General features: G+C 46.6%; 1 protein-coding gene across 1 annotated transcript in view; it reads right to left on the bottom strand.

Moving 5' to 3' along the window:
- Positions 1-9,222, bottom strand: part of LOC138677450 (thialysine N-epsilon-acetyltransferase-like) — a 39,963-nt gene extending 30,741 nt beyond the window's left edge. Inside the window, exon 1 of the mRNA XM_069767595.1 lies at positions 9,085-9,222. The gene's annotated coding sequence lies outside the window, so the exon portion shown is untranslated. The remainder of the gene's footprint in view (positions 1-9,084) is intronic.
- Positions 9,223-14,715: the final 5,493 nt, after the last annotated feature.

Here is a 14,715-nt window from a genome sequence, read left to right as displayed (position 1 = left end):
GTGTTACAAGTGGGGACCACAAGGCTCCATCCTGGGCCCAGTGTTACAAGTGTTTACCACAAGGTTCTGTCCTTGGCCCTTTATAGTTCCAACACTTTTATAAATTATCTAGATAAGGGAACTGAAGGTAAATTAATCAAATTTGCAGAAGATGCAAAGCTAGGAGGGATAGCTAACAATAGAGAAGAAGCGAAAGGATTCAGAAGAATCTAGATCAGCTTGAACAATGGGCAGCGACTAATAGAATGGTATTTAACAGGGAGAAATGCAAGATTCTACATCTGGGCAAGAAAAACAAAAATTACATCTACAGAATGGGAGGAATAGAACTAAGCAACAGCATGTGTGAAATTTTTTTAGGTATATTAATAAATCACAGACTGTACAGGAGTCAACAGTGTGATGCAGCAGCAAAAAAGGCAAACACTGTTCTAGGATGTATTAAGAGAAGCATAGAGTCTAGATCACAAGAAGTAATTATCCCCCTCTACTCCTCCTTGGTCAGGCCTCATCTGGAATACTGTGTCCAGTTCTGGGCACCACACTATAAAAAAGACATTGAAAAGCTGGAGCAAGTTTAGTGAAGAGCAACCAGGATGGTGAGCGGACTACAAACTATGTTCTATCAGGAACGGTAAAAGGATCTGGGAATGTTTAGCTTCCAAAAAAAGAAGACTGAGAGGAGACTTAATAGCTGTCTACAACTATCTGAAGGGCTGTAACAGTGTAGAAGGATCATCTTTATTCTCATTTGCACAAGGAAAGATTAGAAGCAATGGGATGAAACTGAAAAGGAGAAGATACAGATTAGAGATTAAAAATGGCTTTTTGACAGTGAGGGTGATCAATGAGTGGAACAGGCGGCCACGAGAGGTGGTGAGTTCTCCTTCAATGGAAGTCTTCACACAGAGGCTGGACATCTGTCTGGGAGGATTTAGTGACTCCTGCATTGAGCAGAGGGTTGGACACGATGATCTAGGAGGTCCATTCCAACTCTAACATTCTATTATTCTATGATCTGCTGCTTATGTGATGGATCATGACTAGTGATAAGCGAATATACTCGTTACTCGAGATTTCCCAGCATGCTCGAGGGTCCTCCGAGTATTTGTTAGTGCTTGGAGATTTAGTTTTCCTCCTGCAGCTGAAAGATTTACATCTGTTAGCCAGTTTGATTACATGTGCGGATTCCCCAGCAACCAGGCAACCCCCACACGTACGTATGCTGGCTATCAGATGTAAATCATTCAGCTGTGGCAAGAAAAACTAAATCTCCGAGTACTAAAAAAAATACTCGGAGGACCCCCGAGCGGCTGGGGAAAACCCGAGCAACGAGTATATTCGCTCATCACTAGTCATGACACAACAGCTTTCAGCATCCTCCGCAATCTTAGCCCAGTCATGATTTGCAATGCCCTCCAGGTTACTAATATTCTCATTGTCATGATAGAGGTCCAAAACAGGACTAGTAGACATCATTGTAAGAACGAGAAGAAGTAAGCAAAATCCAACGGCATTGACTGATCCTGGTGATCCTAGAGATATGACTGGAGGCAGCAATAACCAAAATATCAGTGTATGAGGGGAAATAGGGTAATGTCGGTGTATGAGGGGTATGTAGGGTAATATCGGTGTATGAGGGGGATATAGGGTAATGTCGGTGTATGAGGGGGATATAGGGTAATGTCGGTGTATGGGGGGATATAGGGTAATGTCGGTGTATGAGGGGTATGTAGGGTAATATCGGTGTATGAGGGGGATATAGGGTAATGTCGGTGTATGAGGGGTATGTAGGGTAATATCGGTGTATGAGGGGGATATAGGGTAATGTCGGTGTATGAGGGGTATGTAGGGTAATGTCGGTGTATGAGGGGATATAGGGTAATGTCGGTGTATGAGGGGGATATAGGGTAATATCGGTGTATGAGGGGGATATAGGGTAATGTCGGTGTATGAGGGGTATGTAGGGTAATGTCGGTGTATGAGGGGATATAGGGTAATGTCGGTGTATGAGGGGATATAGGGTAATGTCGGTGTGTGAGGGGATATAGGGTAATGTCGGTGTATGAGGGGGATATAGGGTAATGTCGGTGTATGAGGGGATATAGGGTAATGTCGGTGTGTGAGGGGATATAGGGTAATGTCGGTGTATGAGGGGGATATAGGGTAATGTCGGTGTATGAGGGGGATATAGGGTAATGTCGGTGTATGAGGGGATATAGAGTAATGTCGGTGTATGAGGGGGATATAGGGCAATGTCAGTGTATGAGGGGATATAGGGTAATGTCGGTGTATGAGGGGTATGTAGGGTAATGTCGGTGTATGAGGGGATATAGGGTAATGTCGGTGTATGAGGGGATATAGGGTAATGTCGGTGTATGAGGGGATATAGGGCAATGTCAGTGTATGAGGGGGATATAGGGTAATGTCGGTGTATGAGGGGTATGTAGGGTAATGTCGGTGTATGAGGGGATATAGGGTAATGTCGGTGTATGAGGGGATATAGGGTAATGTCGGTGTATCAGGGGATATAGGGTAATATCGGTGTATGAGGGGGATATAGGGCAATGTCGGTGTATGATGGGGATATAGGGTAATGTCGGTGTATGAGGGGGATATAGGGTAATGTCGGTGTATGAGGGGATATAGGGTAATATCGGTGTATGAGGGGGATATAGGGTAATGTCGGTGTATGAGAGGATATAGGGTAATGTCGGCGTATGAGGGGGATATAGAGTAATGTCGGTATATGAGGGGGATATAGGGTAATGTCGGTGTATGAGGGGATATAGGGTAATATCGGTGTATGAGGGGGATATAGGGTAATGTCGGTGTATGAGAGGATATAGGGTAATGTCGGCGTATGAGGGGATATAGGGTAATATAGTAACATACATAGTAACATAGTTAGTAAGACCGAAAAAAGACATTTGTCCATCCAGTTCAGCCTATATTCCATCATAATAAATCCCCAGATCTACGTCCTTCTACAGAACCTAATAATTGTATGATACAATATTGTTCTGCTCCAGGAAGACATCCAGGCCTCTCTTGAACCCCTCGACTGAGTTCGCCATCACCACCTCCTCAGGCAAGCAATTCCAGATTCTCACTGCCCTAACAGTAAAGAATCCTCTTCTATGTTGGTGGAAAAACCTTCTCTCCTCCAGACGCAAAGAATGCCCCCTTGTGCCCGTCACCTTCCTTGGTATAAACAGATGCTCAGCGAGATATTTGTATTGTCCCCTTATATACTTATACATGGTTATTAGATCGCCCCTCAGTCGTCTTTTTTCTAGACTAAATAATCCTAATTTCGCTAATCTATCTGGGTATTGTAGTTCTCCCATCCCCTTTATTAATTTTGTTGCCCTCCTTTGTACTCTCTCTAGTTCCATTATATCCTTCCTGAGCACCGGTGCCCAAAACTGGACACAGTACTCCATGTGCGGTCTAACTAGGGATTTGTACAGAGGCAGTATAATGCTCTCATCATGTGTATCCAGACCTCTTTTAATGCACCCCATGATCCTGTTTGCCTTGGCAGCTGCTGCCTGGCACTGGCTGCTCCAGGTAAGTTTATCATTAACTAGGATCCCCAAGTCCTTCTCCCTGTCAGATTTACCCAGTGGTTTCCCGTTCAGTGTGTAATGGTGATATTGATTCCCTCTTCCCATGTGTATAACCTTACATTTATCATTGTTAAACCTCATCTGCCACCTTTCAGCCCAAGTTTCCAACTTATCCAGATCCATCTGTAGCAGAATACTATCTTCTCTTGTATTAACTGCTTTACATAGTTTTGTATCATCGGCAAATATCGATATTTTACTGTGTAAACCTTCTACCAGATCATTAATGAATATGTTGAAGAGAACAGGTCCCAATACTGACCCCTGCGGTACCCCACTGGTCACAGCGACCCAGTTAGAGACTATACCATTTATAACCACCCTCTGCTTTCTATCACTAAGCCAGTTACTAACCCATTTACACACATTTTCCCCCAGACCAAGCATTCTCATTTTGTGTACCAACCTCTTGTGCGGCACGGTATCAAACGCTTTGGAAAAATCGAGATATACCACGTCCAATGACTCACCGTGGTCCAGCCTATAGCTTACCTCTTCATAAAAACTGATTAGATTGGTTTGACAGGAGCGATTTCTCATAAACCCATGCTGATATGGAGTTAAACAGTTATTCTCATTGAGATAATCCAGAATAACATCCCTCAGAAACCCTTCAAATATTTTACCAACAATAGAGGTTAGACTTACTGGCCTATAATTTCCAGGTTCACTTTTAGAGCCCTTTTTGAATATTGGCACCACATTTGCTATGCGCCAGTCCTGCGGAACAGACCCTGTCGCTATAGAGTCCCTAAAAATAAGAAATAATGGTTTATCTATTACATTACTTAGTTCTCTTAGTACTCGTGGGTGTATGCCATCCGGACCCGGAGATTTATCTATTTTAATCTTATTTAGCCGGTTTCGCACCTCTTCTTGGGTTAGATTGGTGACCCTTAATATAGGGTTTTCATTGTTTCTTGGGATTTCACCTAGCATTTCATTTTCCACCGTGAATACCGTGGAGAAGAAGGTGTTTAATATGTTAGCTTTTTCCTCGTCATCTACAACCATTCTTTCCTCACTATTTTTTAAGGGGCCTACATTTTCAGTTTTTATTCTTTTACTATTGATATAGTTGAAGAACAGTTTGGGATTAGTTTTACTCTCCTTAGCAATGTGCTTCTCTGTTTCCTTTTTGGCAGCTTTAATTAGTTTTTTAGATAAAGTATTTTTCTCCCTATAGTTTTTTAGAGCTTCAATGGTGCCATCCTGCTTTAGTAGTGCAAATGCTTTCTTTTTACTGTTAATTGCCTGTCTTACTTCTTTGTTTAGCCACATTGGGTTTTTCCTATTTCTAGTCCTTTTATTCCCACAAGGTATAAACCGCTTACACTGCCTATTTAGGATGTTCTTAAACATTTCCCATTTATTATCTGTATTCTTATTTCTGAGGATATTGTCCCAGTCTACCAGATTAAGGGCATCTCTAAGCTGTTCAAACTTTGCCTTCCTAAAGTTCAATGTTTTTGTGACTCCCTGACAAGTCCCCCTAGTGAAAGACAGGTGAAACTGCACAATATTGTGGTCGCTATTTCCTAGATGCCCGACCACCTGCAGATTTGTTATTCTGTCAGGTCTATTAGATAGTATTAGGTCTAAAAGTGCTGCTCCTCTGGTTGGATTCTGCACCAATTGTGAAAGATAATTTTTCTTGGTTATTAGCAGAAACCTGTTGCCTTTATGGGTTTCACAGGTTTCTGTTTCCCAGTTAATATCCGGGTAGTTAAAGTCCCCCATAACCAGGACCTCATTATGGGTTGCAGCTTCATCTATCTGCTTTAGAAGTAGACTTTCCATGCTTTCTGTTATATTTGGGGGTTTGTAACAGACCCCAATGAGAATTTTGTTACCATTTTTCCCTCCATGAATTTCAACCCATATGGACTCGACATCCTCATTCCCTTCGCTAATATCCTCCCTTAAAGTGGACTTAATGTTGGTGTATGAGGGGATATAGGGTAATGTCGGTGTATGAGGGGATATAGGGTAATGTCGGTGTATGAGGGGGATATAGGGTAATGTCGGTGTATGAGGGGATATAGGGTAATGTCGGTGTATGAGGGGATATAGGGTAATGTCGGTGTATGAGGGGGATATAGAGTAATGTCGGTGTATGGGGGGATATAGGGTAATGTCGGTGTATGAGGGGGATATAGAGTAATGTCGGTGTATGAGGGGGATATAGGGTAATGTCGGTGTATGAGGGGGATATAGGGTAATGTCGGTGTATGAGGGGGATATAGGGTAATGTCGGTGTATGAGGGGATATAGGGTAATGTCGGTGTATGAGGGGATATAGGGTAATGTCGGTGTATGAGGGGATATAGGGTAATGTCGGTGTATGAGGGGGATATAGGGTAATGTCGGTGTATGAGGGGATATAGGGTAATGTCGGTGTATGAGGGGATATAGGGTAATATCAGTGTATGAGGGGGATATAGGGTAATATCAGTGTATGAGGGGGATATAGGGTAATATCAGTGTATGAGGGGGATATAGGGTAATGTCGGTGTATGAGGGGGATATAGGGTAATGTCGGTGTATGAGGGGGATATAGGGTAATGTCGGTGTATGAGGGGATATAGGGTAATGTCGGTGTGTGAGGGGATATAGGGTAATGTCGGTGTGTGAGGGGATATAGGGTAATGTCGGTGTATGAGGGGGATATAGGGTAATGTCGGTGTATGAGGGGGATATAGGGTAATGTCGGTGTATGGGGGGATATAGGGTAATGTCGGTGTATGAGGGGATATAGGGTAATGTCGGTGTATGAGGGGGATATAGAGTAATGTCGGTGTATGAGGGGGATATAGGGTAATGTCGGTGTATGAGGGGGATATAGGGTAATGTCGGTGTGTGAGGGGGATATAGGGTAATGTCGGTGTATGAGGGGGATATAGGGTAATGTCGGTGTATGAGGGGGATATAGGGTAATGTCGGTGTGTGAGGGGGATATAGGGTAATGTCGGTGTATGGGGGGATATAGGGTAATGTCGGTGTGTGAGGGGGATATAGGGTAATGTCGGTGTATGAGGGGATATAGGGTAATGTCGGTGTATGAGGGGGATATAGGGCAATGTCGGTGTATGAGGGGGATATAGGGTAATATCGGTGTATGAGGGGATATAGGGTAATGTCGGTGTATGAGGGGGATATAGGGTAATATCGGTGTATGAGGGGATATAGGGTAATGTCGGTGTATGAGGGGATATAGGGTAATGTCGGTGTATGAGGGGATATAGGGTAATGTCGGTGTATGAGGGGATATAGGGTAATGTCGGTGTATGAGGGGGATATAGGGTAATGTCGGTGTATGAGGGGGATATAGGGCAATGTCGGTGTATGAGGGGGATATAGGGTAATATCGGTGTATGAGGGGATATAGGGTAATGTCGGTGTATGAGGGGGATATAGGGTAATATCGGTGTATGAGGGGATATAGGGCAATGTCGGTGTATGAGGGGGATATAGGGTAATATCGGTGTATGAGGGGGATATAGGGTAATGTCGGTGTATGAGGGGGATATAGGGTAATATCGGTGTATGAGGGGATATAGGGTAATGTCGGTGTATGGGGGGATATAGGGTAATGTCGGTGTGTGAGGGGGATATAGGGTAATGTCGGTGTGTGAGGGGGATATAGGGTAATGTCGGTGTATGAGGGGGATATAGGGTAATGTCGGTGTATGAGGGGGATATAGGGTAATGTCGGTGTATGAGGGGGATATAGGGTAATGTCGGTGTGTGAGGGGGATATAGGGTAATGTCGGTGTATGAGGGGGATATAGGGTAATGTCGGTGTATGGGGGGATATAGGGTAATGTCGGTGTATGAGGGGGATATAGGGTAATGTCGGTGTATGGGGGGGATATAGGGTAATGTCGGTGTATGGGGGGATATAGGGTAATGTCGGTGTATGAGGGGGATATAGGGTAATGTCGGTGTGTGAGGGGATATAGGGTAATGTCGGTGTATGAGGGGGATATAGGGTAATGTCGGTGTATGAGGGGGATATAGGGTAATGTCGGTGTGTGAGGGGGATATAGGGTAATGTCGGTGTATGAGGGGGATATAGGGTAATGTCGGTGTATGAGGGGGATATAGGGTAATGTCGGTGTGTGAGGGGGATATAGGGTAATGTCGGTGTATGAGGGGGATATAGGGTAATGTCGGTGTGTGAGGGGGATATAGGGTAATGTCGGTGTGTGAAGGGGATATAGGGTAATGTCGGTGTATGGGGGGATATAGGGTAATGTCGGTGTATGAGGGGGATATAGGGTAATGTCGGTGTATGGGGGGATATAGGGTAATGTCGGTGTATGAGGGGATATAGGGTAATGTCGGTGTATGGGGGGATATAGGGTAATGTCGGTGTATGAGGGGGATATAGGGTAATGTCGGTGTATGAGGGGATATAGGGTAATGTCGGTGTATGAGGGGATATAGGGTAATATCAGTGTATGAGGGGGATATAGGGTAATGTCGGTGTATGAGGGGGATATAGGGTAATGTCGGTGTATGGGGGGATATAGGGTAATGTCGGTGTATGAGGGGATATAGGGTAATATCGGTGTATGAGGGGATATAGGGTAATGTCGGTGTATGAGGGGGATATAGGGTAATGTCGGTGTATGAGGGGATATAGGGTAATATCGGTGTATGAGGGGGATATAGGGTAATGTCGGTGTATGAGGGGGATATAGGGTAATGTCGGTGTATGAGGGGGATATAGGGTAATGTCGGTGTATGAGGGGATATAGGGTAATGTTGGTGTATGAGGGGATATAGGGTAATGTCGGTGTGTGAGGGGGATATAGGGTAATGTCGGTGTATGAGGGGGATATAGGGTAATGTCGGTGTATGAGGGGGATATAGGGTAATGTCGGTGTATGAGGGGGATATAGGGTAATGTCGGTGTATGGGGGGATATAGGGTAATGTCGGTGTGTGAGGGGGATATAGGGTAATATCGGTGTATGAGGGGGATATAGGGTAATGTCGGTGTATGAGGGGGATATAGGGTAATATCGGTGTATGAGGGGGATATAGGATAATGTCAGTGTATGAGGGGGATATAGGGTAATGTCGGTGTATGAGGGGATATAGGGTAATGTCGGTGTATGAGGGGGATATAGGGTAATGTCGGTGTATGGGGGGATATAGGGTAATGTCGGTGTGTGAGGGGGATATAGGGTAATATCAGGGTCTTTACATTAGCTGCTCTCTGCCTCCGGGCTCAGTAATGTCTGCAGTGATCTATGGGGGGAGGAGGACATTCAGCCCCGTCTCTCCTCTGACTAATGGCGGCTGTCGGGCAGACACTTCCCAGCTGTGACCGGGGACCTCCCACCACCAGGCTCCTGGAGCTGTATTCGGTCTCCGTGTATTCGGGCTCCGTGTATTCGGTCTCCGTGTATTCGGTCTCCGTGTATTAATAACGCTGCACTCACCCACAGCGGAGGGTCGGGCTCAGGGCTGCTCAGCTGTTTCCGGGAGCTGCTGCTTCCTTCCGCCCGGTGCTCTGTGCTGAGTGTGGGCCACGGTGGCTGCTCCTGTCCGGTGCTTGTTCCTGCTCCGCTGATATTTCTTCATATTATGGGTCTGAATAAGATGTTGTGGGGCTGCTCCTGCGGAGGGTGTGGGGCTGCTCCTGCGGAGGTTGGGGGGCTGCTCCTGTGGAGGTTGTGGGGCTGCTCCTGCGGAGGTTGTGGGGCTGCTCCTGTGGAGGTTGTGGGGCTGCTCTTGTGGAGGTTGTGGGGCTGCTCCTGTGGAGGTTGTGGGGCTGCTCCTGTGGAGGTTGTGGGGCTGCTCCTGTGGAGGTTGTGGGGCTGCTCCTGTGGAGGTTGGGGGGCTGCTCCTGCGGAGGTTGGGGGGCTGCTCCTGTGGAGGTTGTGGGGCTGCTCTTGTGGAGGTTGTGGGGCTGCTCTTGTGGAGGTTGTGGGGCTGCTCTTGCGGAGGTTGTGGGGCTGCTCCTGCGGAGGTTGTGGGGCTGCTCCTGTGGAGGTTGTGGGCTGCTCCTGTGGAGGTTGTGGGGCTGCTCTTGTGGAGGTTGTGGGGCTGCTCTTGCGGAGGTTGTGAGGCTGCTCCTGCGGAGGTTGTGGGGCTGCTCTTGTGGAGGTTGTGGGGCTGCTCCTGCGGAGGTTGTGGGGCTGCTCTTGTGGAGGTTGTGGGGCTGCTCCTGCGGAGGTTGTGGGGCTGCTCCTGCGGAGGTTGTTGGGCTGCTCCTGTGGAGGTTGTGGGCTGCTCTTGCGGAGGTTGTGAGGCTGCTCCTGCGGAGGTTGTGGGGCTGCTCTTGTGGAGGTTGTGGGGCTGCTCCTGCGGAGGTTGTGGGGCTGCTCCTGGGGAGGTTGTGGGGCTGCTCCTGCGGAGGTTGTGGGGCTGCTCCTGCGGAGGTTGTTGGGCTGCTCCTGTGGAGGTTGTGGGCTGCTCCTGTGGAGGTTGTGGGGCTGCTCCTGCGGAGGTTGTGGGGCTGCTCCTGCGGAGGCTGTGGGGCTGCTCCTGTGGAGGTTGTGGGGCTGTTCCTGCTCAGGTTGTCAGGCTGCTTCTATAGAGTTTATGGGGCTGCTCCTGCTCAGGTTGTCGGGCTGCTCCTTCATAGTTTGTGGGCCTGCTTCTTCAGGGTTTGTGGGGCTGCGCCTTCATAGTTTGTGGGGCTGCTCCTTCATAGTTTGTGGGGCTGCTTCTTCAGGGTTTGTGGGGCTGCGCCTTCATAGTTTGTGGAGCTGCTCCTTCATAGTTTGTGGGGCTGCTCCTTCATAGTTTGTGGAGCTGCTCCTTCATAGTTTGTGGGGCTGCTCCTTCATAGTTTGTGGGGCTGCTCCTGCTCAGGTTGTCGGGCTGCTCCTTCATGGTTTGTGGGGCTGTTCCTTCATAGTTTGTGGAGCTGCTCCTTCATAGTTTGTGGGGCTGCTCCTTCATAGTTTGTGGGGCTGCTCCTGCTCAGTTTGTGGGGCTGCTCCTTCATAGTTTGTGGGGCTGCTCCTGCTCAGGTTGTCGGGCTGCTCCTTTAGGGTTTGTGGGGCTGTTCCTTCATAGTTTGTGGGGCTGCTCCTACACAGTTTGTGGGGCTGCTCCTGCTCAGGCTGTCGGGCTGCTCTTTCAGGGTTTGTGGAGCTGCTCCTGTGGAGGTTGTGGGGCTGCTCCTGCGGAGGTTGTGGGGCTGCTCCTGCAGAGGGTGTGGGGCTGTTCCTGCTCAGGTTGTCGGGCTTCTTCAGAGTTTGTCGGGCTGCTCCTTCATAGTTTGTGGGGCTGCTCCTTCATGGTTTGTGGGGCTACTCCTTCATAGTTTGTGGGGCTGCTCCTGCTCAGGTTGTCGGGCTGCTCCTTCAGGGTTTGTGGGGCTGCTCCTTCATAGTTTGTGGGGCTGCTCCTGCTCAGGTTGTCGGGCTGCTCCTTCATAGTTTGTGGGGCTGCTCCTTCATAGTTTGTGGGGCTGCTCCTACTCAGGTTGTCGGGCTGCTCCTTCTTCAGGGTTTGTGGGGCTGCTCCTCCATAGTTTGTGGGGCTGCTCCTGCTCAGGTTGTCGGGCTGCTCCTCCATAGTTTGTGGGGCTGCTCCTCCATAGTTTGTGGGGCTGCTCCTCCATAGTTTGTGGGGCTGCTCTTGCAGTGGTTGTCTGCCCTGTAAGATGCTGCTCTGTAGATACAATGTTCGGCAGATCTTGGGCGTCTGGATTTTGCGGCCTCAGAATTATCCCGGAAAAGTCGTTGCTGTTTCCTTTTGTAATTTGTCTCCTTCCTGACGTTCTCCCATCCTCGGTCCGGCCTGTGTACATTCCATGGCTGAGACAGAACTGTTAAGTATATTCTTTCAGCGCAGACCACCTCTCATACATATGGGGGTCCCGTATTCACCTTTTATATCTTTATTCCTCTTTAAATGCAACTTTTTACATTTAATAGCGACCACAATATTGTACAGTTTCACCTGTCTTTCACTAGGGGCACTTGTCAGGGAGTCGCAAAAACACTGAACTTTAGGAAGGCAAAGTTTGACCAGCTTAGAGATGCCCTTAATCTGGTAGACTGGGACAATATCCTCAGAAATGAGAATACAGATAATAAATGGGAAATGTTTAAGAACATCCTAAATAGGCAGTGTAAGCGGTTTATACCTTGTGGGAATAAAAGGACTAGAAATAGGAAAAACCCAATGTGGCTAAACAAAGAAGTAAGACAGGCAATTAACAGTAAAAAGAAAGCATTTGCACTACTAAAGCAGGATGGCACCATTGAAGCTCTAAAAAACTATAGGGAGAAAAATACTTTATCTAAAAAACTAATTAAAGCTGCCAAAAAGGAAACAGAGAAGCACATTGCTAAGGAGAGTAAAACTAATCCCAAACTGTTCTTCAACTATATCAATAGTAAAAGAATAAAAACTGAAAATGTAGGCCCCTTAAAAAATAGTGAGGAAAGAATGGTTGTAGATGACGAGGAAAAAGCTAACATATTAAACACCTTCTTCTCCACGGTATTCACGGTGGAAAATGAAATGCTAGGTGAAATCCCAAGAAACAATGAAAACCCTATATTAAGGGTCACCAATCTAACCCAAGAAGAGGTGCGAAACCGGCTAAATAAGATTAAAATAGATAAATCTCCGGGTCCGGATGGCATACACCCACGAGTACTAAGAGAACTAAGTAATGTAATAGATAAACCATTATTTCTTATTTTTAGGGACTCTATAGAGACAGGGTCTGTTCCGCAGGACTGGCGCATAGCAAATGTGGTGCCAATATTCAAAAAGGGCTCTAAAAGTGAACCTGGAAATTATAGGCCAGTAAGTCTAACCTCTATTGTTGGTAAAATATTTGAAGGGTTTCTGAGGGATGTTATTCTGGATTATCTCAATGAGAATAACTGTTTAACTCCATATCAGCATGGGTTTATGAGAAATCGCTCCTGTCAAACCAATCTAATCAGTTTTTATGAAGAGGTAAGCTATAGGCTGGACCACGGTGAGTCATTGGACGTGGTATATCTCGATTTTTCCAAAGCGTTTGATACCGTGCCGCACAAGAGGTTGGTACACAAAATGAGAATGCTTGGTCTGGGGGAAAATGTGTGTAAATGGGTTAGTAACTGGCTTAGTGATAGAAAGCAGAGGGTGGTTATAAATGGTATAGTCTCTAACTGGGTCGCTGTGACCAGTGGGGTACCGCAGGGGTCAGTATTGGGACCTGTTCTCTTCAACATATTCATTAATGATCTGGTAGAAGGTTTACACAGTAAAATATCGATATTTGCAGATGATACAAAACTATGTAAAGCAGTTAATACAAGAGAAGATAGTATTCTGCTACAGATGGATCTGGATAAGTTGGAAACTTGGGCTGAAAGGTGGCAGATGAGGTTTAACAATGATAAATGTAAGGTTATACACATGGGAAGAAGGAATCAATATCACCATTACACACTGAATGGGAAACCACTGGGTAAATCTGACAGGGAGAAGGACTTGGGGATCCTAGTTAATAATAAACTTACCTGGAGCAGCCAGTGCCAGGCAGCAGCTGCCAAGGCAAACAGGATCATGGGGTGCATTAAAAGAGGTCTGGATACACATGATGAGAGCATTATACTGCCTCTGTACAAATCCCTGGTTAGACCGCACATGGAGCCCTGGTGCCCAAAACTGGACACAGTACTCAAGAAGGATATAATGGAACTAGAGAGAGTACAAAGGAAGGCAACAAAATTAATAAAGGGGATGGGGAAACTACAATACCCAGAGAGATTAGCAAAAATAGGATTATTTAGTCTAGAAAAAAAGACGACTGAGGGGAGATCTAATAACCATGTATAAGTATATAAGGGGACAATACAAATATCTCTCCGAGGATCTGTGTATACCAAGGAAGGTGATGGTCACAAGGAGGCATTCTTTGCGTCTGGAGGAGAGAAGGTTTTTCCACAACACAGATGTCACGATTCACACCGTGACCGTCACCCCTATGTCACGGGTCGGGGTGACTTTAGGCCAACAGACGGCTATCACATGTGCAGGGGGGCTATCTTAGTTATCTCTCCACTCCACAATGTGATGAAAAAACACACACAAGGCTATTGACCTCTTAGTTTACAGCAGGGGCTTATTCTAGGTATCCCACTGCTCTTCAATATACCACGAACTGCAGGGATTTATGTATATCCTGCTTACAGTTCCACTTAAGACTTGCAGCTCTCTGGCGCCCCCCTTACTCTCAGGTCAATGAGGTACTGCACCTGGGGTAATTAGTCGCCAGAAAGGCTGCCTGCTATGTATTGGCTATTGGGCACGCTGCAGCAACGTGATAAACTACTCCCACTCAGGCAGGAACAATAATTATCCACGCCGCAGTCGCTACAATGACACCCAACTACCCAGTACAAAACGTATGCTGCCACCAGCTTCGATTAAACGGGTCCGAAGCTAACCCAAAAACAGTAGCGTAATTCCCTTCAGGAGACTTAGGGTACGTTTTAGAGCAGGAAGAACGAAAACTAGTAATTTTATATATTTTACTCCGAAATTAAGGCAGTGTTACAAAAAGATGTTACAATATGAGACAATTGAAATATGTACAAGATAATTATAAAATAATCTGTTTGAGGGTACCATTGAAGCATTCACACAAGCCATTGGTCTGTGGGTGATACGCACTCGATACCAGGTGCTTCACCTGCATTCTCTTACAGAGAGCCTCCATTAGGCGAGACATAAATTGGGTCCCTTGATCAGTAAGCATTTCCCTGGGAAATCCTACACGTGAAAAGATGGCCAACAGGGCATCCGCCACCTTATCTGCCCTATTTGACGACAGAGCTACTGCCTCTGGGTACAGTAAGGATGTATTGCTTTCCAGAGCTGCTGGAGACGGCCAGCGGGCCCACAATGTCCACCGCGATTCTCTGCAAAGGCTCCTCTATCACTGGTAAAGGGATCAGGGGAGCCTTAAGAGCAGGCCCCGCCTTCCCCACTCTTTGACAAGTGATACAGGAGCGGCAGTAGTTTGACACATCTGTCCCCATCTTAGGCCAATAGAAGTGTTGAGACAGCCGGGCCTTAGTTTTGCTGATCCTCAAGTGTCCAGCTAG

The sequence above is a fragment of the Ranitomeya imitator genome, chromosome 4 (genome assembly GCF_032444005.1).
Source record: "Ranitomeya imitator isolate aRanImi1 chromosome 4, aRanImi1.pri, whole genome shotgun sequence".
NCBI lineage: Eukaryota > Metazoa > Chordata > Amphibia > Anura > Dendrobatidae > Ranitomeya > Ranitomeya imitator.
The sequence above is the reverse complement of the archived record's forward strand: the minus strand, read 5'-3'. Positions and strand labels throughout refer to the sequence as shown.